This window comes from Zalophus californianus, chromosome 12 (assembly GCF_009762305.2).
Source record: "Zalophus californianus isolate mZalCal1 chromosome 12, mZalCal1.pri.v2, whole genome shotgun sequence".
In the NCBI taxonomy this organism is placed as follows: Eukaryota; Metazoa; Chordata; class Mammalia; order Carnivora; family Otariidae; genus Zalophus; species Zalophus californianus.
In genome coordinates, this window is record NC_045606.1 from 42,426,234 (window position 1) to 42,448,913 (window position 22,680).

Consider the following 22,680-nt stretch of genomic DNA (forward strand, 5'->3'; position numbering starts at 1 on the left):
TACTAGTAATTAATAAAGAAAAATACCACTCACCATAAAGTCAAAATCCACCATGATGACTCTTAATATTTTGGCATATTCCTTTCTACGTATGTATAATTTTGTATGATAATATGTAGACTTTTGTATTCTGCTTACTTGTGTATTTACTTTTTTTTTTTAAGATTTTATTTATTTGACAGAGAGAGACACAACGACAGAGGGGACACAAGCAGGGGGAGTGGGAGAGGGAGAAGCAGGCTTCCCGCGGAGCAGGGAGCTGGATGTGGGGCTCGATCCCAGGACCCCGGGATCATGACCTGAACCGAAGGCAGAGGCTTAACCGCTGAGCCACCCAGGCGCCCCACTTTTGTATTTACTTAACATGAACTTATAACGTGTCAGAAGTGAATATCTTCCCATGCGTTTCAGCCTATTTGGTAATTGTTACTCCAAAGGGCCGTATAGAATTTCTTCCAATGAATATATTACAGTTTAATGAGCTCTTTTCCCATTGTTGGAAATTTAGGATATTTAGTGCTTCAGTTGAAAACTGTCACCACATTATCTTCAAAATCCAATAGCACCTGATACACTGCAGTGCTTCCTTTTGTAAAGCAAAACTAGTTGGCTAGAAAAGCCTAAACAGAGAAGTCAGGGTAGAGAACTTAAGGTGTAAGTAATAAACACAATAAAGCACACAAAACAATTCATAGTCATTGAAGGATGGTTCAAGAAAGTTTCTGAGGCAAGAAAGACATTCTGATTTTTATGCTCATTAATAACTGATGTCTAGCTCATTAATTCTATATTTGTTCTTTTTGCATTCTACATAACTAATTGGAATTCAAATTTTAGCAACAAACATCCTCTTTGCATTATGATTTCTTTCTCATACCAGTATACCTCCTCCCACAACCATTAACCGAATAACATTTTCTCATAGATATTCACACACTTTTGGGGCTGAAAAAGGAAATTATATGCTCCCTAGTCCATCTAGGAGACCAATAATGGTTTGATCTGCTTGAAGTCACACATCTAGTTAGTTATTCTCAAGTTCTTTTCCCTACTCTAAGCTGTGTGGTTGTAGTAGCAGTAACAGTCACAGTTGCAGTAATAAGAGTAGTGGTAGAAGTAGTAGCAATAGTGGTAGTGGTGGTGGTAGTAGTAGGAGTGGTAGAAGTAGTAGTGGTGGCAGTAGCGGTGATGGTAGTAGTAGTAGTAGTAGCACTAGTGGTGGTGGTAGTAGAAGTAGGAGTGGTAGAAGTAGTAGTGGTGGCGGTAGTGGTGGTAGTGGTAGTAGTAGCACTAGTGGTGGTAGTAGTAGTAATAGTAGCACTAGTGGTGGTGGTGGTGATAGTAGTAGGAGTGGTAGAAGTAGTAGTGGTGGCAGTAGCGGTGGTAGTAGTAGTAGTAGCACTAGTAGTAGGAGGAGTGGTAGAAGTAGTAGTGGTGGCAGTAGCGGTGGTAGTAGTAGTAGTAGTAGCACTAGTAGTAGGAGGAGTGGTAGAAGTAGTAGTGGTGGCAGTAGCGGTGGTAGTAGTAGTAGCACTAGTGGTGGTGGTAGTAGTAGTAGTAGCACTAATGGTGGTGGTGGTGGTAGTAGTAGGAGTGGTAGAAGTAGTAGTGTTGACAGTAGCGGTGGTGGTAGTAGTAGTAGCACTAGTGGTGGTGGTAGTAGTAGTAGTGGTGGTGGTGGTGGTAGGAGGGGTAGAAGTAGTAGTGGTGGCAGTAGCAGTGGTAGTAGTAGTAGTAGCACTAGTGGTGGTGGTAGTAGTAGTAGTAGCAGTAGTAGTGGTGGTGGTGGTGGTAGGAGGAGGAGTGGTAGAAGTAGTAGTGGTGGTGGTAGCAGTGGTAGTAGTCGTAGTAGCACTAGTGGTGGTAGTAGTAGCACTAGTGGTGGTGGTGGTGGTGGTAGTAGTAGTAGCAGTAGCAGTGACGGTAGTGCTGGTAGTAATGGTAGTAGTGAAGCATTAATTTTTGTTGATCTCTTTCATGTTACATTCACAATTTTAAGATCTTAATATAGTTTACCTCATTTGAGTCTTTAAGTAACACCACAAGGTAAGAATCCATTCTTAACTCCAGATGACAAAATTGAGAGTCAGAAGCCACAGAGCTAAGAGTAGTGAATGTGAGACTCTACTTCAGAATTTTTGAAAATTTGTCCATGATGTTAATAATGAAATATTTAATAATAATGGAATAGTGAAATATTTAAAATAATATTTATACTGTTTAATATTAATTAATAGTTGATATTTAATAATGAAAATAGTCACCCAGATAATGATTTTTCATAATAGTTCCTTCAATTTACCTGAATATCATATTACACATATTTTGACATGCAAAAAATATATGTGGAAATGATCAATTTTTATGTAGAATGTAGACATCCGATGCAATAAATGTTTTATCTCATAAAATTCAGATTTCGGAAATGTTAAAATGTTCAAATTAGAAATTAAAAACATATTACCATTTACATTAGCTACCCCCCAAATAAAAGAAGTATAAATCTAACAAAATACATACGATCTACATGAGGAATGCTATAAGACTCTAATGAAGGATATCAAAAAAGAACCTAATCAGTGGAAAGATATTCCCTGTTTATGGATAGGAAGACTCAATACTGTCAGCATGTTAGTTCTTCCCAAAATTGATCTATAAAGTCAATATAATTCCCATTAAAATCCCAACAAGGTATTTTGTGAATATTGATAAACTGATTCTATAGTTTATATAGAGGCAAAAGCAAAACAAAACAAAATAGCCAACTCAATATTGAAGGAGAAGAACAAAGTCTGGGGACTGACACTACCATACTTCAAGACTTGCTATGAAGCTACAGTAATCAAATGGTGTGGTATTGGTGAAATAAACCAATGAAAATATATATTTTTAAATGTTTTACATAAATATAATCAACCAATCATTGACAAAGGCAATACAATGGAGCAAAGATCATCTTTTCAACAAATGGTCTTGAAACAACTGGACGTCCACATGCAAAAAAAACATACAGACATCTTCCACCCTTCATAAAAATTAACTCAAAATAGATCATAGACCAAAATGTAAAACACAAAAAACTATACAACTCCTAGAAGATTACATAGGAGAAAACCCAGATGACTTTGGGTATGGTAATGCCCTTTTAGACACCACACCAAAGACACAACCCATGAAAGAAAAATTGCTAAACTGGACTTCACTAAAATGAAAACCTTCAGTTCTGCAAAAGACAATGTCAAGAGAATAAAAAGACAAGCCACAAACTGGGAGAAAATGTTTGCAAAAGACATATCTGATTAAAAATTTGTTATCCAAAAAACTCTGAAAATTCAGCAATAAGAAAGCAAACTACCCAGTAATAAAATGAACAAAGACCTGAAAAAAATTGCCTTAAGCAAGAAGATGCACAGATGGTAAACAGACATATGAAAAGATGCTCCACATCATATGTCATCAGGGAATTACAAATTAAACAATAATGAGACCCACTACACATCCAAAAGAATGGCCCAAATCTGAACACTGACAACACCAAACGCTGGTGAGGATGTATAATAACTGAGAGCAACAGGAACTCTCATTCACTGCTGGTGGGAATATAAAATGGTATATCCACATTGGATAATAGTGTGGGAGTTTTTTACAAAAACTAAAGACTCTTGTCACAGGATCCGGCAATCATGCTTCTTGGCATTTACCCAGTTTAACTGAAAACCCCTGTCTACACAGAAACCACATACAGAGCTTATAGAATCTTTATTACTAACTGCCCAAACTTGGAGGCAACGAAAACGTCCTTCAGTAAGTGAATGAATAAACCACGGTTTTTTGATTTGTTTCATTGTCCAGACATTGAATATCATTCAGTACTGAAAAGAATTGAGCTCTCAAGCCATGAAAAAATATGGAGGAACCTTAAATGTATATTACTAATCGAAAGAAACCAATTTAAAAGGGCTACACATTGTATGATTCCAGTTATAAGACATTTGGAAAAGATAAAACTATGGGTATATTATAAAGATCTATGATTTCTAGGGGCTAGGGCAAAGAGAGGGATAAATAGAAGGAGCACAGAGGATTTTTAGGGTACTTAAACTATTCTGTACAATACTACAATGGCAGATACATACTATTATATATTTGTCAATTTATACACATAGAATGTACAACACTAAGAGTGAACCCTAATGTAAACTATGGACTTTGGGTGATAATGATGGGTCAGTATAGGTTCCCAGACTGTAAAAAATGTGCCACTGTGGTGTGGGAGGTGGCTAGTAAGGGAGGTTGTACACCATGGGAAGAGGGGGTATATGGGAACTCAATTTTGCTAAACCTGAAGTTGCCCTGAAAATAAAGTTTATTAATTAAAGAAAATAAGATTAGATAATTAAAAAATAAGATTAGAAAGTAGTTTTGGGGCGCCTGGGTGGTTCAATCATTAAGAGTCTGTCTTTGGCTCAGGTCATTATCCCAGGATCCTGGGATCGAGTCCTGCATCGGGCTCCCGGCTCAGCGAGCCTGCTTCTCCCTCTCCCTCTGCCTCCCGCTTCCCCTGCTGTGCTCTCTCTCTCTCTCTCTGTCAAATAAATAAATAAAATCTTAAAAAAAAAAAGAAAGTTGTTTTCATAGGACCGTTCCCATAGAAAAGCTGTTTCCCCTAAAGTTCATAGAAAAATATTGCCACTGAGCAGTGCAACCAGTAACCACAATAAAGACTTGCTATGGGAATCACTGCCAAGAACTTTTTTTCTTTCAGAAATACCGAGGGGTAACTGTGTAATTGTTCAATAGCAAGTGCCAAGGCTTGCGCACTCAATTCCTGATTGGTTCTTTTCCTCTAGCTTAGCTATCAGTATTTCCTTTCACATAAAGTAGTAACCTAAAAATAGCATATTCATTTTTACTTCTCCTCCAGCAGTATTATCTGCCCCCTCAAATATTAGCTCTTGCCAGGCTTTTCAGAACTTCCTGTGACTCTCAAAAGAGGCTCTTAATTCTTGGCTAATCTTGCCTGTATGTCTCACAGGTGCTATAGCCTCATTTATCTTCTTTCTCTCTGGAGTTGTACAACCAAGAACTGTCACGCCCACCAATAAATCTAGCCATAATTGTGTTAAGAGCTGGAACTCAGCTTCAACTTACCACAAAGTCCATTTTATTTTCACTGTTCCTTGGGGGTCAGATGGAGAGGAATGTAGTCAGGGATTCACCAAACCAGAAGCCCGTTAATTTTCTCTCCAAGGCCATAAAATGTGAAATGCAATTTCTAAACCCCTTATGACTATGATTAGAAATTAGAGATTAATAAGGATTGACATTGAAATGTTGCAAAGAATCTGTAATTATACCTGAATAAAGGAACAGGAGGGGAAAAAGGGGGCTGATTCATATGATTCCAGTTAGATTTTTTTAAAAAATTACACAGAAATGTTTCCCATTTCATTTTCCAAAACTAGTAAAAGGAAAGTGCTCTGCTGGAAAGAAATCGAATGACAGTACATACACAGGTTTCCAATCTACCATTTGTATTGTGACACCTACACATACTCTGCTCTGATCATGTTTCTATATTTTTGATTGGAATGAGCTGTTATTAAATGTGAAAAGGCTGAAATGCATGAATAATAGCTATTAGTTATCATAATTTATTAAATGAATAAAGGCAGCTGGGGCCTCAGTTTGTCCCCGATACTGCACAGAGGAAGCTGTAGATGAGTGTACACATAGAAAGGTCATTTCCAGTTGTTTTATAGTGCTTTGCTTAAATCTCATACTTGTCTTTATAGTGATATTGTGATTGCTTTATCCAAGCTGTCCATGTTCAGGACTCTTACCAGTGCCACGGGTACAAACACGTATACAAAGCTCAGCTCATCTTCCACGGACACTGTTGCCTGTTGAACACCCTATTTAGGAGGACTTCTATGCTCAGTATGAAAGTACAAGTTGGACAGAGAAACAAAAATAAAACTATACAAATGCCTCACATTTTGACCTTTTAAAAGAGCAGTAATGAGTAAATGCTTGAGGCATTAAATGATGAAAGATGGTGGCTGAAACGTTTCAGGGACGAAGAGCGTTCTACTCTCTTCTATTAGTCCTGATATCTTTGTCTTTATGGCAATGCTCTGCAGTAACTTCATAGCTTCTTTGTCACTGCTGTTTCCCTTGAGCTACTAGTCCTCCCTGTAAGTAGAAATTAGCATTCTGACTCTTTTTTTTTTTTTAAAGATTTTATTTATTTATTTGAGAGAGAGAGAGAGCACACATGGAGGGGGAACTGGGGGAGGGAGACAAAGGAAGAGAATCCCAAGCTGACTCCGTGCTCGCGGAGTCGGTTGCGGGGCTCAATCTCACAACCCTGAGATCACTAGCTGAGTGATACCAAGAGTCAGATGTTTAACTGATTGAGCCACCCAGGCACCCCTCAACTTTTATTGTAAACCATCTCATTACATTTCAATGAGCGGACAACTGTTCTGGGTACATAATAATTTTACATCTTTGTAGACAGGTCTATCTGAATTGTCTGACTTAAAGGTGGAGTGGGTGGGGCGCCTGGGTGGCTCAGTCAGCTAAGTGTCTGCCTCCAGATTGGGTCATGAGCCCAGGATCCTGGGATTGAGCTGGTCATGGGGCTCCCTGATCAGCAGGGGAGTCTGCTTTTCCCTCTCTCTCTGCCCTTCCCACCGCTCATGCTCTCTCTCTCACTTACTCTCTCTCTCTCTCTCAAATAAATAAGTAAAATATTTAAAAAATAATAAAGTTAGAGTGGGTTTTTCTGAGAATTTTCCTACCATCATTTGTGTAGATGTTGCTTGAAATTAAGTAACTCTCACCTCTGGCTTCTATGATGTCACCATTACCTACCACTTCTCAATTCATTTCATAGGAACTCCTTTCCTCACCTTTTCTCTTAAACTTTGTTGTTGCCTAAGATCCTATCTCAGAAAATTCCCCTTTTCCTACCACCTTTCTTTTCGTTGTTTTCTTCTCTCTTTTCCTCTTCATACTAAATATATAATAGAAAACTCAGGAAAATAGGGGTAGTTAATAAAAATTGCTGAATTCAGCTATAGGCATTTTCATTTGAGTATCTGTTTTTTTGTTTGTTTGTTTTTTGTTTTTTGTTTTTTGTTTTTTTTTTTCCCTCTGGGCAGGGGCAGTGGGAGAGAGAGAGAGAGAATCCCAAACAGGCCCAATGCCCAGCATGGAGCCCAACATGGGGCTCCATCTCAGGACCCTGAGATCATGACCCTGAGATCATGACCTGAGCCAAAATCAAGAGTCGGATGCTTAAACAACTGAGCCACCCAGGTGCCCTGTGTATTTTTGTTTTTTTAAGAAGAAAAACTTAAAATTCAGTGGGAGATGATAGTCTCATTTTTTAGGCTGTGCCACTATGACCAACAGTAAAGTATTAACTTTTATCGGTGATGGAAGTTTAACTTGGTCACAGTTATTATAGCTATCAAACAAGAGAGATGGACATGGTGTAACCAGAGGCTCCAAACCTCAGCAACTGTTATCAAATATTGCTAATGTGTTGATGGGGATCATTGGCACCTGACATTAAGTCAAGCAAAAAAAAAAAAAAATGCTATTTCAAATGCAAAATATGAAGCAAGATTTAATTATCCCTCAACTTGAGGCTCACAGCTAAGGAGAGAAACCAGAAAAGGGAAGCTAAGGGACATAGATGGGCATAAGAAAGGGGGTAGGAATGTGGAAGATTCTATAAAGAACTAGAATCTGAGTCAGTACAAAGTCAGTGTTGAATTTTCCACTTTTCATCACTTTGAGATGGCCTTGCAGTCGGCAAATCCACACAAAAGGATTTGAACGGTGTACATCACTGTTCTACCTGACACAGAGTAAATGGTGAACAAACGCTTGAAATTACTATTATCATTCCTATTGTACTAAAAATAAAACTTCTTTAAACAAAAGCAAACCTTTGTCAGTATCATTACAAAAACTGTCATTCTACTTTTCAAGAGCAGAAGTGGATTACAGTGCTCACTGACTCTTGGAAGAAGTCAGCATCTGTCACCAGTCAACCTGGGGCCTCAGGATGGGGAGATTTTTGAGCATCATGCCACATAGTTCCTGACATTCAGAGGCAGAACACAGAGGCAGATGGTGGGTGAGCCACAATCCTGACTTCCAGATCACTGTTCCACACAAAGTATGACAACAGGAACATCTCACCATGCCGCAGGTGAGATGATTCTATTTGTGCTGATATTCAATCACTTCTGTGTTAAAAGTTACCATTTTAATTTTATAAATTATGTATAAACCTCAAACATATGCAAATATGCTTTAAGGTATTGGTAATGAAGGAATGTAACAAATCTACAATGAGATACCATTTTTATTAAACTGATTGGGGGAAATCAAAAAGGTTCATAATGTACTATGTGATTGAGGTTACAGGGCATTCTTATAAATTTTAGGTTTATAACTTGATATAACATTAAAATATTAAGTAGATAAACACTACAACATTTGCCCTTTAATTTCACTTCTAGAAATCTGACCCATTGAATGTTCATGTATGAAAGTCATTATGTATGTACAAGTCAAATCATTAGTTTTTTTTTTTCATAATAGCAAAAGTTAGGAAGAGACAAAAATGTTTTTTAATAGGAAACATTCTATGGAACGTTTACATAAAGAAATATCACACACAAAGAAATGTCCCTTTAAATTACTGCTTTAGAAAAATCTCTAAATAATATTTTAAGTGAATAAAGCAAGTTGTTGAAGAGTATGTAAAGCATGCTACTAATTTGATGAAGTAAGGAAAAATACACTGACAGATGTTCCCGCATATATGTATTTTGCACATATACACACAACACACACACACACACACCATGAAGACGTAAGAAATTGCTAATAGTAGTTGCCTTTTGGTGTAGGGAATTAAATGTTTAGGAAACAGGGAAAGGAGAAATACTTAATTTTATCCTTTTTGAATTTTGTACAAGGTACTAAGGCTACATATTAAAAATCATTTTTAAAATAAAAATAAAATAAACAAATCATTTACTAACTGCTTTGGGTATAGAGGCCAGAACTAGGGATTATAGAAAACAATTTCATATACTATGCTTCTGCCTTCCTCTTTGCTTTAACTATTTGTATGCCCAAGATAACAGAAAGTAGGGACTTCTGTCAAGCATTTCACATGTACTAGAATCTCTTGGACTCTTCAATGTAAAATTACTTTCAATTCAATTTAGGGCTTTAAAATGCTAGACTTAACAATGAATGCCGTACTTCCTTAAAAATTTCTTGCAAGCACTACATTAAAATCTGGGGTGAATGCTGGATAATCAGTGCTTCTGGGGATTCTATGTCCTATTCTCATTTTTCTGAAGGAAGTTGCCAACAGCTCACAAACAGGGTATTTGCTGCTTTGTTTAATATTGTGCCAGTGTTTGTTTTCACATTATATATGTGTATACATATTTAAATGACATTGCAGAATTTGGCAGCAAAATGGTTTACTTGTATATAAAAGCAACATTTATATTTTATTGAAAGTCTTTTGGCTGCTACACGTATTGTTTTTTAAAAACAGAAAAAAAAAGTGTTAAGCAACTTATGCTCAACATAGAAGCAGCAGAATGAATTTAAAGAAGTATGGTAAAGAAAAATAAGATGGCAATGTTAAAGAGGAAATTATTCATGATACTTGTTGAAAATGGTAAAGCAAACTTTATTCAAGGGGAGCCATGGGGTAGATGTAGGGACCACTGAAATGGGGTCTTGTAGTGGGGTAGAAAGATTGGACTCACTTCTGAATACAGCTTGGGCAAGTGGGAATTTATCATCAAGGAGCAGGGTGGGGTTCAGTGAATGGAAAATTACTAAGAGGAAGCATCAAGGGTAAGGGGAGATTCTGATTAGACTGAACACAGGCCAGGGTGATCAGGCATCACTTGGGGAGGGTGGAGGAGGAGGGTAATCAGATATGGAAGAAGGAGTTGGGGGTTTCTTACTAAAATGACTTAGCAGGGTTCTTTCTAAAACTGGATTTTACCAAGAAGTGCACAGGAGAAGTTTCAGGAGCCTACAGCCTGGTCATGTAAGGAATTTTTCTAAAAAATTTCTTTTTTGCAAGGTAGTAAAATTCTATGGTCTTTTTGATATTAAGGAATTAATTCCTACATATAAACAACTCTCTAAAAGCAGATAAATAACTAAAGATACTGGAGTTTCTAGAACTATTTTTTTTTTAGAGCAAGATAAGGAATGGTGTCTTCCACTTATTTATTAAATATAATTTAAGGCGTTTATGTAACTTTTCAAGGTCTTTTAAAATTTATTAGGATATTTTTGTGTCTTAGTTTTATGAGTCCCCTCAGTAGTGTTAGAGATAACTGAGAATGTACTTCTAAGTACAATACATTGAGCTTAATTTCCCTTTGACCAGCATCTCTCGCCAATACTACCCAGTGCTTCCTTCTTTGAATCACAGAGCTGTTTAACTAAATGTAATTGGAAGAATGAAACTTCAACCTATCTACTTTGCTTCCTAAGACAAGAGACAAGGTAAAAGAATGATGCCTTACCTAAAGGCTTAATGAAGTTTTTGAATTTTTTGGAAAGTTTTATTTAAAATTTATTACATTTTTAAATACATGTTTCTTCTGTTTGGTTGTTTTTAATGCTAGATAAAGGAGCAGGCATGAAGGTATATAAGACCCAGCAGTTTCCAGTAGGGTATTGTCTTCCAGAATTAATTTTCCTCAGTAGGTACACATCTGCTTAGGTGTGTGTGTGTGTGTGTGTGTGTGTGTGTGTGTGTGTGTGTGTGTGAGAGAGAGAGAGAGAGAGAGAGAGACAAAGAGAGAGTGAGAGAGAGAGATACAGCAGTTCTGTTCTGAGAACAAAGCATTTTTTAAATTGAATGAATCCTACATAACAAATGTGCTGCTTTGTGAAAAGAAATGGGTTTTGAACCAAAATGAACTTCTATGGGTAAGGGTGGAATTGATAGAGACTCTCACGATGACGGTCTGAAGAATGTGTACCTATAAGCAGGACAGTGAGTGAAAGAATGGGATAAACTTTATAAGATCATTTGTGAATAAGCTGTAAAAAGCATATTAGCAGCCAATTCTGAATATATTTTATGAATATGGTGGTTTTCTTTATTTTACCGCAACCATTCAGTATATTCGGGATACAACCATGGCAATAAAAGTAGACCTCAGGTCACAAAAAAGACTTCAAGTTTTAATCTAATATGTAGATTTGGCATTTCATTACTCATTTATTTTGAAGTAAATAGAATTACAAGAGGCAAGACCATTGCAAGAGATAGAGATAGGATAAGTACTGCATAAAGCGAACAAATATAAATTGATATAATTTAACTTTAACCACTCTTTGGGACTAAATTACCTAGGTTTTTGGGACAAAATAATACTTACTTTCTTATTTATTAGGAAAATCACAACCCTCTCTTCTTTGACCACCTTATTTTGGAACTCTTTTTTAAAAAGCAGTCTACACCTATTGTATGTTATTGCTAAATGGACACAAAAATTTCCCTCCAAATCCTTCTAAATTACCACAGATCAAGTTACCACAAGGACACTTACAAAAGACCAAATTTGAGGGTTGGACCTATCACTAGAAACAAAGATATAATTATTTTGACTACTTTGCTAATTTTAAGTATTCACACGAAAGGAAGTAGAAAATTAAGGAAACCATTTAGATGCATACCACACAAAAATGACACATCCATTCTAAATCATTTTTTTTTGTAAAAACTTTTGATTTGATTTAATTTGATTCAAGATAATTATTTAGCGTGCTTTCTGGGGTCTTTAGGGGAGAGAAAACAATTGGAAACACCCTGATACCCTTCCACACTGATAATGCAGTGGTTGTTAGATAATTCATATATTATTACATGAAAATGACATGACAATAGTGATATACATTAATAGAGAAAATGCACCAAAGAGTAACATCAGGTTTTGGCTGCATATATTTATTTTTAGACTTTGAAAATGTTTACATTTTCAACTTTGGCAAACAAAAAATACAACATACAGGTATCTTCAACATCTCAGGGAATCAGTCACTTTCACACTAATTTGTACCTGATACAGATAGTTAGGATGTCAATTTTATGCTGAAGACTTTGTTTTTCTGACTCTCTATGGATCAATACTGAGATATTGCTAATAGATTTTACTTATGCGGGGCACCTGGGTGGCTCAGTTGGTTAAGCGACTGCCTTCGGCGCAGGTCATGATCCCGGGGTCCTGGGATCGAGCCCCACTCAGCGGGAAGCCTGCTTCTCCTTCTCCCACTCCCCCTGCTTGTGCTCTCTCCTTTGCTGTCTCTTTCTCTGTGTCAATTAAATAAATAAATAAAATCTTTAAATAAAAAAGATTTTACTTATGTACTATACATGAATTGTACCTTTCTTCTAGTCAAATGTAACTTTTACTGACATTTCTGGGAATAAAAGAGTTAAAAGTATTTCCTATAGAACTACATTGCCTATGACTGCAAAGTCAAGGGCCCTGAGTCAAGTGGATAAGGGCAGAGGGGGCTATTGTAAAGGTAAATAGAGAGAAAATCTATTTGTGTTTTTTTAGGAGAACAGTCCTTCAACGGCCATTTTGGGAAAGATTTTTCTCACTAAACCTACAAAAGACACGGGGTTATCTGCAAACATCAGATTTATACCTCTACATGGTGTTCTTAGGGAGTAAATTTCTGGCCAGAGGCTGCATAGAACATGACAATGACCCCTAAACATAGTGGTCAGGCATCCAGAATGGTCAGGAGTACTTAGTCAATACAGACCCTACAGCCTAGGGGCCATTTACATCAGGGAACAGCCTGAAAACACCAGGTGGGGCCACAAAGCAGAAGGTTCCCAAAAGTCTCATGTCATGGGGAAGTAACATTCTGAAACTATTTTATTTTGCCACCTAAGAGAATTAAAAGGTAAATAATAAAATCTTAGAATCAGCTGGTGAAATATTGGATAATAAAGAGAGCTGTTGGGATGGTTGCAGCATTTTCCTCCAATTCTGCTAGCTCCCTCATCCTTCTTTCTTTGGTGTCACCCAAACCCTTTCTTTTGGGTATTCCTTCCACACTCAGTGGCACCTGCAGAGCTGTGATCATGTCCTCACATCCCACCAATCACAGAGCACAGTATATGAAGCACATAAGGCCACCTTGAACTCTTCTCCCAAACTTTCCAAATTATTGATAGACTCTCTCTCTACATCATAGATCACAAATTCAAAGGGTTTGGAGTTTGGACCTGAGCTTGTCAATGGCTCTGTTTCCTGCTACATTTGAGAATGGTAAGTATAAAGAATTAGAGATTAGGAAGAGCTAGAGATAGACTACTGGTGGCAATGGAATACTCTTTGAGGCCCCTATACCCTGATTTCCCTATCTTTTTCATTCTGTGAAGATTCCTTTCAACTAAATAAGCCAATAAAAACCCTTTTAGCTCAAGGCAGATTGAAGACAGCTTGTGTAATTTTCAACCAAAAGAATTCTGATTTATATAAATACGAGCAGTGTGTCAGAAAAAAAGAAAAATTTTCCATAAAAAAGAAAGTTATCAAATTTACAAATATTTTATTATATATGAGAAAACAATATATATAATAATCTATATATAAGAAAATACCTACAAAGAATGTAAAGAAACAAAACAAACATGCTGTCATAAAACCATGTCACTTATTAAATTTAAAATAACCCAATAATGTGATTGCACGTAATTGTTGTCTTGCAAATTATTTAAGTAGCACACACTCACAATCACATTATACTGCAGAAGAGCCATTGCTATATTTAAATTGAGGTAGAATATGGCTACATTTGCTTCAGTGATTGAGATGTGGGTGATTCTTATATGAAACACAATTTATATAATTTTTAGAGATTAAATTTTCAAAAATTATAGAATTTAATATTGTTGATGCAAATATGCCCCATTATATAATGTAGATTATCTAACCAGACCATATAAAACTAAGTTAATAATAATGAAGGCAACAAACAGCAGGGCATAATAAGTAGAAAGAACAAAGCAAAGATGATCTATATGTTCTCACAATATATAAAATCCAAATTTCTGAAGTGTCATTCCTGAAATTGAGACTTAACAATACTCAGTAGAAATGTTGCAACATTACCAAGAACTGCAGATTATAGAGCAGCCTGACTTTTTAGTAGGATATATAGAGTCCTCAACAAAACTTTGCAACTTGCTACATTTAATTTACAGATAATTTATTATGACTTTTAATTACCTACTAGATAACTTAAGATTTTTAATAGCTTATCTGGTAAATGACTTTAATGATAAGAACCTACAAAACCATTTCATTATATAAACAAAAAAACCATATATTTTATAATCAATTTTCAACTCATTTGGTTAACATCAATTCTGATAGAGATGAAAAATAATTTTAAAATATTATTTTAAAAGATTATCTTAGACGATAGAAGACCAAGAATCAACTTAACTCAGAATTGAAATCTTCCAGCAAGGGCTTAATGTTCCTATCCTTTGGATAATACAAGCTATTCATTGTTCTAAGAACTGATTCATCTAACCTTTTGACAATCTGGGATGAGTTTCTCAGAATCACAACAAAGCAGACCTGACTAAAGTCTCCAGAAATGCTTTCATTTGTGAAACCCTGCCTGGACAATTTCAATTAGAAGCTTTGAGGCTAATCGTTCTTCAGGTCTATGTCATTCTTGGTCCCCACCTGAAATATAAACCCACAGAACCTAAACCTACTCCATCTCCTAGTCCCTTCTCTTAATGTAAACACCACTATAGCTCCTACCAAAGAACTTTTCCCACCATCCTTCTCTCATTTTAATTTTAGTTATATATCTGATTTGTAACAAAGTCACCCTATTCTCTCTCCCTTTCCTCTCATGCTCTCATCTGTAAGCTCGGCTTATCTAAATCTAATTTATTCTTGGATAATCAGATTCTGTATCAACTCTTGCAGAAATCCTTTGAGTCTCATCTTTCATTGGCTACGTTACTCTTTTAATAATCGTCTTAACAGTCTATGTCTACCGTTTTTATACTTAGTGAATTGTGGTATAATTGCTTATTAGGTTGCATTGTAGACTACAAGCTCAGTGAGGTTAATAACTATGGTACCATTGTTATCACAAAGGTCCTATTTTTAACATAGTTTGAATAGAGATGCTTCATAAATATTTGTAAACGGATAAAGGGAGGAAGGAAGGAAAGAAGGGAATAAGAGAGGGAAGAAAGAAGGAAAAGAAGGAATTGAAATCTAGCAAAAGTAAAACAATGCACAGAGTTAGAAGAAAGGAAATGGAATGTAGTTATGGCATTTAATAGTAACACAGCCTCAGTACTAGCTTCATACTGAAAAAAGTATGGAGAAAATGTGCAACTTTCTGCAATCAACCACTGAGAACTTATGAGGGATGTTGATCAGGAGAGGAGAAAATGATATGGAGAGAGACTCAAACCATGATTAGAAAGGCACCAGTCTGAGGAAGGTGCCATATGTGCATTATAATTAATTATGTTTCAAAACAAATTTAACTGAAAATAGATTGAAATGTATTCTTCTCACAGTATTGTTGTAGTAATTACATATATAAAGTCCCGAGTCAAAGAGCATGTTTAACCAAAGAACACATTTTGATATTATAAACCAGAAACACCTGAAACAGAAATATCTAAAAGTTCCTTGTAAAATTCACTGAGCGACATTAAACTTGTAGTGCAACACAATTGGTCCCACTTACATGGGTAGCTGAAAAAAATAACTCCAACTGGGGAATGATCTTTACCTTGAATATGCTATGCAAGAATTGTTCATTTGTTCCAGAGACTATTTCCATGATATGATGTGTTATTTATTCAGTGTAACATTTTTTCAAAACTTTTATGTTAATATATATTAAATTTTTGATTTTGCTCATTCCAATTCCATTAACCATATTTTTTTATGATTTGAATTAAAGATACCACCTTTAGGGTACATGTGTCCTGATGTTTTTAGCAGCATTATCAACAATAGCCAAACTATGGAAAGAGCCCAAATGTCAATTGACTGATGAATGGGATAAAGAAGATGTGATATATATATATATATATATATATATATATATATATATATATGCAATGGAATATATATATTGCATATATATATACATACTATATATATAGTGTATATATATGTGTGTGTGTGTGTGTGTACAATGGAATATTACTCAGCCATCAAAAAGAATGAAATCTTGCCATTTGCAACCATGTGGATAGAGCTAGACTGTATTATGCTAAGCAAAATAAGTCAGTCAGAGAAAGATAAATACCATATTATTTCACTTGTATGTGGAATTTAGGAAACAAAACGGATGAACATATCAGAAGTTCAAAGAGAAAAGAGAGAGAGAGAAGCAAACCACAAAAGGCTCTTAACAATACAGAACAAACTGGGGGTTGATGAAGGGAATTGGGTGGGGATGGGTTAAATGGATGATGGGCATTAAGGAGGGCACTTGTTATGATGAGCACTGGATGTTATATGTAAGTGATGAATCACTAAATTCTACTCCTTAAACCAATATTACACTATATGTTAACTAACTAGAATTTAAATACAAATTTGGAAGAAAATAAAAATAAAAATGTCACCTTTAAAACTGTCTTCTTTATACATTTTTATACTGTCTATTTTCCAAAAGGCAACCTGCTTTTTCTAGGACATCATGGCGATTCTTTTCACTGGAAACACTCTAGTTTTAAAATACTAGTGCAGACAAAACCATTGCTATATTTGGCTAGTGTTTAAAAATCTGCTGTCACTCAACCATTTACACTACTTACTATGGACTACTCAGGTTAATAATTTAATAGTTTATGGTTTATAAAATACAGTTACTTTAAAGAGGCAAATTAGTGCCAGAACAAGGTAATTTATCTTTCAGACATTAGACATAAGAAGACAGTTGTAAAATAAGGCACAATAAAAAAGTATTCACCTTATAAATACCTTCTTTTTTCAATACATTGTCTTTCCCTAAGACAGTATAAACTATCCTTTTGAGCAACTGCTATGAGTCTTGTTTCAACAGCACAACATACATATTCCTAGAAGAACAAATATATCATTGTTTAAATACATATTTCAAGTATTTAATTCATACTGTTGGGGAGCAAAATTTTTTTCTGTACAAGGTTCTTCTAGCTAGACTAAAACTTACATTTACATGAGACAGATTAACAGAATAAAATCAAATTTAATTCTGTACATAGGGGGAATCCACAGAGACATGAATTTCCAAGACAGACAGGCAAAATGAGATATATATGTCATCCTGAGCTGAGGAGACTGGACTAGGGATTTAAAGGGGAGGTAGACTATTAGCAGGAAGATGAGAGATGTTTGCAAAACAAAGGTTGCCCTTTCATGCAGTTAAGTTTCTTGGGGGAAAAGGAGTCTCTGTTAATAGTTCTCTTCCCAAGTATGGACTCTCCTTTCCAATGTGAATCTAACCATTTGAGGGGACAGTGAAGAACTCTCTCTGAAATTGCTGGGTTTTGATGACTTTTAACTCAAAATAATCTTCATGCAAAAGTGTCCCATCTTGGGGCAGGCTGCCCTTGGCCTCTACAATGCCAATTTTATTTTCTCTTAATGTAGTTCTTGAAGTGTTGTTTTGTTCATAAATGTGAGGCTGTAGATGTAGCTAAATTTTCCCCAAATAAGAATATTTAACCAAAATTATGTTAAAATTATTTTAAACATTTCAATCACACACCCACTTGCCATTTTTTAGGCTATACTCTCTCTTTTTTAAAAGATTTTATTTTTATTTATTTGAGAGAGAGGGGGAGGGAGAGGACAGAGGGAGAAGCAGACTCTCTGCTGAGCAGAGAACCCAATACGGGGTTCGATCCCAAGCCCCTGAGATCATGACCTGAGCCGAAGGCAGATGCTTAACCGAATGAGCCACCCAGGCACCCCTTTTAGGTTATTCTCTTATGTCCAAATGGAGTCATGTCTCTGCATTTGTAATTTCACTGTGTTTTGATAGGTTTTTTCCTCTAGGCCTTATTTTCTTTTACTTTAATTTAGGTGATGAAACGTGATTCATGTGTTATTATTGTCTTAGTGACATTCACAGGATGTTAGGAATCTAAGCTCCTACTAGTTATCATCAGTGATGTTATCATCATTTAATATACAGTAATACATAATTCTCACAATAACCATATTGTAATCTGTAATAACAATGAATGCATATGTCTGATAGGAAGAAAAGAATAAAGTATCAAGGCAGAATTTGCTGAAGCAGCAAGAATCATAAATTCAAGACTACTCGCTTGTTAGTGGTATGGCCTGTTAGGTGTCCTGACTGATCTAAACTAGTCATCTGAGTATAAACAACTAATCATTTGGTTAAACTATATCTGTTTAAAAGTATCAGTGAGTCAGAAAGCAAATAATACTTAAGGCTCCAAAATGAAGAAAAAGCAGAAAACTAGAAATAAAATAGAGCACTAAAACTGATCTTTTCCTTGAGATGAAATTTGACTTTGGTTTCAGGGCCTCACAGGGCATAAAGAATAGGAGAAAAAGTCCAGGGCTTGTCTAGGTTAGAAAATCTGCAGGAGACACTCCCCTATGAAGTCAACCTCTCCCTGCCAAAACTGGAATTCCAAAGTAGTACACACGTGATATATAGGAAGAACTATGGATAAATCAATCTATTAAGCCACTGTAAGGGAAATTGTCTGGCATATACTTTGGTGCTGAATAAGACAGATAAGTGAGATTCAACATCAAGATTTCTAACCACATGATGGTTTAGCAAATTTGCAAGGAAAATTCATCTAGGTGGTAGTTAACAAACAAACAAACAAAACCAAAATAAAATAAAACAAACTAAAAAAAATCAAAACAAAAATTTAAAGTGATCAAAGGGATCCACTTCCAACATGGTCAAGTAAGCTGCTCCCCAACACCTCTCTCCTGCATATAAAAAATATTAACTAGAAAAAAATATGCAAAAAAAAATGAACTGAGGACCCTGGAGAGCAAAACATAAGGCAAGTTCATTCTGGAGGGGAGTTAATATTCAGTAAAAGAGAATGACATGGGTGCGATATATTCATTTTTATGTCTACTAGCCTTTAAGCATTCCAAAGATGATACTGAAAAGAAGTTAAACTTGTGACTGAAAGCCCACAGTCTTTTCAGCTTAAAGAACTAGAAGATGGAGTTCAGGGCAAGCACAACCAATGGAAAGTGAGGAAAAAATAGCCCCAAATGATTAACACTGCTCAAATCTCTGGCTGACCCCTGAATCATGTATATGTGAGACAGATTCAAGCTAAAAAACAAATAATTTACCTGAGATTTGAGTTGTGGACTAAGAAATGGAGTTTGCAGTTTGAGTCTGTCCAAATTAATTGTCTGCTACAAAAAGATTCACTATTCTTTATCCCAAATCTCCACAATGTAACACTTACAATGCCCAGAACTAAATTAAAAATTATACAACATATGAAGAACCAGAAAAAGTGACCTCTTTACAAGAGAAAAAAACAATTAATGGAGACCAACCACAAGATGACTTGGATTTTAGACTTGGTGTACAAAGATCTTACAGAAGTTATTATGATAGGTTTGGTGACATAAAGGAAAATACTTATATAAATGAAAAGCTGCGAAATTGTAGAAAATAGATATTACAAAAACTTAATGGATCGACATTCATTTTGCTGGCGAATACAGTATCTAAATTAAAAAAAAATTAAATCCAAATTTCAGTAATAGGAATACACCTAGCATCCAGATCTTGGTTTCAATACCATGTCCAATAAAAGGAACCAGAGCTCCTTGGAGAAATGGCTGATTCTAGGATTTGGAGAATCTTATAGTGTCAGAAAGAAAGTGCTAAACAAAACAAAACAAAAACACCCACCCTTCAGTAATGTGGTATATTAAGGGACACAGAAGCCAACTGAAAGAGCTCCCAATGCCTAAAGCAAGATCAATTTGAGCAACAAAATAAAACGGTATCAGACTGCAACTCAAAGCATGAAATAAATGAGTTCATATGGATATAAATAAATGACTGGACAAATACGTAAATGAGAATGAAGAGACAAATCTCCCATGCAGAAGAATTTTCAAATAATTTTTTAGAACTTCATCCTCAAAGTTAACCACAACTTCCCTCTCCTTATTGTGGGCTGCATACAGTGTCTTCCTTCCTAAGAATGTAGTATGTGCATAGGTGAGGAGATTACGAGGTACAAACTTCCAGTTATAAAATAAATAAGTCATGGAGATGAAAAAGAGAACATGGAAATATAGTCAATAATAATGTAATAACATTGTATAGTGATAGGTGATGACTATACTTATTGTGGTGAGGGTTGAATAATAATATATACAACTGTCAAATCACTATGGTGTACACCTGAAATTAATATAACATTGTATGGCAACTATACTTATAATGCAAAGGACACTGTGTTTATCAGTAAGGAAAGAAAGATGAACAGCAAATAACTAAAAACTGAAATGATAAAAGTATGTCCACTTTCACTGTATAAAGAAAGAAGAAATTAGCTCTTTTCAGATCAGACCAAGTTGAAAAAGAAGGGAAACCCAGGGGCAATATTTTAAAGTACTAAAATAGGTTTAATTCATTTAAGTCATAATTTTTCTCATTTCTTCTCTTGAGATCACCAAATGTAAATATTTTCATAATAATATCTTTTGTATTTCCTTTCCTTTTTACCATTACTGCCAACACATCATCTCATGAAGTTGATGTCGGTAACAGCAATAATGATTAAACACTTAACCACAGATGTGAAATGGTGCTACACATTTCACATGCAATATCACTGTTACTCATCAAGGTATCTTTCTAAATAGATTTTTCTAAAAGCTAATTTTAAAAAAAGGTCAAGTCATGATTTTCATACACATACAAAAATGAACCTGTTTTTAAGCTTTTAACACATTAATGAGGAAACTGCTGAGATGTTACAACCAATTCAGAGGAGAATCCAAGAAGCAAACACATTTGTAGATTAGGAACACAGAAAGGAATGTGCAAAAGAAGGGAAAGCTGGTTTTTCCATGGCAGCAGTGGAGATAGGAGGCTTGGCCCCACGCAAGTCAAAATCCATGCAGCATTTCTAGAGACATACATTGTTTTTTTTATTGCTACCCATTATCTACAACTTGAGGAATTGTAAAATAGCTCCCACCAATCAGAATCAAATAACTTGGAAGCATTTGTTATGGACAATACATATTTTCCAATGAAAGACAAAATCTCCCCTACATTTTAGAGACAAATAAGAAATAACTTTTCAGAGGCGCCTGGGTGGCTCAGTCAGTTAAGCGTGTACCTTTGGCTCAGGTCATGATCCCAAGGTCCGGGGAGCCCCACGTTTGGCTCCCTGCTCAGGAAGGGAGCCTGCTTCTCCTTCTCCCTCTGCTGCTCCCCCTGCTTGTGCTTGCACACACTCTCTCTCTGTCAAATAAATAAAATCTTAAAAAAAAAAGTAATAACTTTTCAAATAGTTTGCCACTGGACATCAAGGTAGAAGGAAATATATTCCACACATCTTATCAATAACTTTTGGATGATTAGGAAAGTGGGTATCATGATTCAGTAGGCTGTACTGATATTGAAATTCTTTCATTGTATATACATTTCTTAGTGAGAAAATATAATTTCTGATGACAGCATTTAAAGCGATGCAATGAATTGCACCTAGTATCTAAACTACAAATCTCTGTATCACAAAAATCTCAAACCAAATTAAAAAAAAATAGTCACACAAGTTTTTGTAAGAACAGGATGTTGTTTCAACTGTTAAAATAATATATAACACATTATTTATTTCATGTATAAAACACACACACACACAAAACTAAAACATTTTAGCTAAACTGATCCTATCACTCCTGACTTAAAAAATTCAGTAGTTGGGGGATGAGGGGGTGCATGCCTGGGTGGCTCAGTTGGTTAAGTATCTGCCTTTGGCTCAGGTCATGATTGGGGTTCTGGGATCGAGTTCTGCATGGGGGGGGGGTCCCTGCTCAGTGGGGAGTCTGCTTCTCCCTCTCCTTCTGCCCCTCCCCCTGCTTGGGTTCTCTCTCTCTCTCTCTCTTGCTCTCAAATGAATAAATAAAATCTTTAAAAAAATTTCAGTAGTGAGGCACCAGGCGGGCTCATTCTGTTAAGCACCTGACTCTTGGTTTTGGCTTGGGGCATGATCTCAGGGTTGTGAGATTGAGCTCCACGTGAGGATCTTGTTCAGCACAAAGTCTGCTTGAGATTCTCTATCCTCTCCCTCTGCCCCTCCCCCCACTCACACACACACTCTTCAAATAAATAAATAAATAAATAAAATCTTAAAAAATAAATTCGGTAGTGCTCCCTGCTTTCTGCCACTTTCCTGCTTCTCTCATGGCCCCTCATCTCTCTTTTGTGAAGTCAACACAAGCTTTCCCTCTGTGAAATCTTCCATGACTGCTCCAAGGTCTTTGAGTATCACTCCTCTCTCTGTAATCAGGAGCCCTTCTTGTCATTCAGCAATGAAACAAATATTTGTCA

The 22,680-nt window shown here is 35.9% G+C and overlaps 1 pseudogene; it reads left to right on the forward strand.

Moving 5' to 3' along the window:
• LOC113911095 overlaps nucleotides 1-22,680 on the forward strand; it is a 182,156-nt pseudogene that overhangs the window by 21,233 nt on the left and 138,243 nt on the right.